This window comes from Arachis duranensis, chromosome 4 (genome assembly GCF_000817695.3).
Source record: "Arachis duranensis cultivar V14167 chromosome 4, aradu.V14167.gnm2.J7QH, whole genome shotgun sequence".
In the NCBI taxonomy this organism is placed as follows: Eukaryota; Viridiplantae; Streptophyta; class Magnoliopsida; order Fabales; family Fabaceae; genus Arachis; species Arachis duranensis.
Window position 1 is genome coordinate 82,558,356 of NC_029775.3, and position 2,258 is coordinate 82,560,613.

Genomic DNA, 2,258 nt, shown 5'->3' on the forward strand with positions numbered 1-2,258 from the left:
ATTTGAATCTAAAATAAAATAATACTTACTAAAAGCCCAAAAGATTGTGTTTTGTTTTAACTAATAATGAAAAGAAAATAAACAATTAATTAAATCTTCGGCCACGAAGCCTTTCTTTGGAATCCATGTACGTACTACTGGCGCTAAATGCCAGGCTCGGCATTTAGCGCCGCTGAGGCTGAAAGGAATTGTAGGTTTGCTGTCTTCTTGACGCTAAATGCCCAACTTAACGTTTAGTGCCACTAGCATGTGGTTTTGGGCACAAATTACGGAAAACCTAGCATGGCATTTAACGCCAACCCAACAAAATCATTGCACGCATTACGGGGTGCCTGGCGCCAAACGCCCAGTAGCTACATTTAGTGCCAGTTTGGCAGCATCAAATTTATTTCTTTTTCTTCTGCACGAACTCTGCCTAACTCGCTCGAATTTTTCCTGAAATAAATAAAACCACAATGCGCCTCAAAGTAGCATCCAAACAGGCTTCAAACACTAAAACCTAAACAAAACTCAACAAATTCATATAAAAAATAAGGAGAAAATATAGAAAAGATGCTCACGCATCATAACACCAAACTTGATTGTTGGTTGTCCTCAAGCAACTGAAAATAATATCAAACTAAGAGGTGGATGTGCCTAAGAATTGAGCTTTCAATTAAGCTTCTATCTATTCTCTGAGTGGGGTTAGTGACACTATGATCCTGAACAGTTTCGGTATCTCACAATCCTTTGAAGTTCAGGAATGTTAATATCCATCGGAACTAGAATCCAGATAACATTATGAATTCTATTTCTTTTTAACCTCTGATCAATCCTTGAACACAGCATTTTTTTTGTTCTTTTCTTTGGTGGTTTGCACCTTAAGTCTAACCGTGACTCTAAATATTTTGTCTCAAACTTTACTTGACACAAAAACACCACAGGCACTTAACTGGAAACTCTTTGAGCTCTAATTTTTCTTTTAAAATTTTCTTTGTAAGTGGTGCTTAGAGCTTTTGGCATACTCTTTAATTGCACTTGGCTTTGACTCTAAGTGCTTAGTCTCAAGCTTTACTTGACACCTTTACCCCACAAGCATATGGCTAGGAAAATAACTCTTTTGAGCTTTTGATCATACTTAACCTTCCTAGCCCTTGATGCTCAGAGCCTTGAGCCTTGAGCCTTGCTTTTTATTTTTATTCTTTTTCTTTTATTGTTGTTTCTTTTACTTCAAGAATTGATTTCTTGTTTAATTTAGGGAATTCATAATATTTTGCTAAATTCTTGTACTTCAAGAATTAACAACCTTAACTCCAATTTGAAATATACATTGTTCTTTTCATACATTCAAAACCACAAATAAATACCACCATATCAAAATGAATAAGATAATTCAGAATATATAAACTCAAGTTCTCATGTATTATACCACTTCTTTTCTTTTTCTTTTTTTTTTCAAATTCAAGTTCAACGGCCGATACATGAAACAACTCTCTTTTTTTTAAACTAAAATAAAAATGCTAAAACAATTAACTAAAAATAGAAAAGCTAAAATCACTACTACTCATGAAAAGGATTGAAAACAATTAGTAGAAGATAGGAAAATAATAGCTGAAAACAAAAATAAGGAAATAACAATAAAGGAACTCAACCACCTCAATCGCCTTAGTGGCTGCCTCCTCCCAAAAATCCTCTCTAAGCTCCAAAGTCACGCCTCATCTGAGCCATCTGGTGCGGAATTTACAACCACAAACTAACCGACAAGTGCACCGGGTTGTACAAAGTAGTACCTCAAGTGAATGAGGGTCGATCCCACGAGGATTGATGGACTAAGCAACAATGGTTAAGTGATTTACTTAGTTAGACAAACAGAAAATGGTGTTCGAGAGTTCAAAAAGCATTAAACAGGAATCTCAGAATATCAGAAGAAAGGCAATAAATAAGTTGGGAATACAATATGGAAAAGGCAGTTAAGGCTTCAGAGTTATCTATTTTCCGGATTGACTTTTCTTATTCATTTATTTTAGTCATGTAATATTTAATTCCTGGCAAACTATATATGACTAAACCCTAATTCCTTAGACCTTTTTAGTCTCCTCTAAAATTTATCAACCGCCAATTCCATGGTCAATTAATTCCAATTAGAGGGTGAAGTTCAATTCTAGTTATATGCCACAGAAATCCTAATTACCCAAATATAAGGGGATTATATGTCACGTATCCCGTTAAATCCAGATAAATTAGAAATTTAGGAGAATATATTTTCAAGTTGTTGTTCA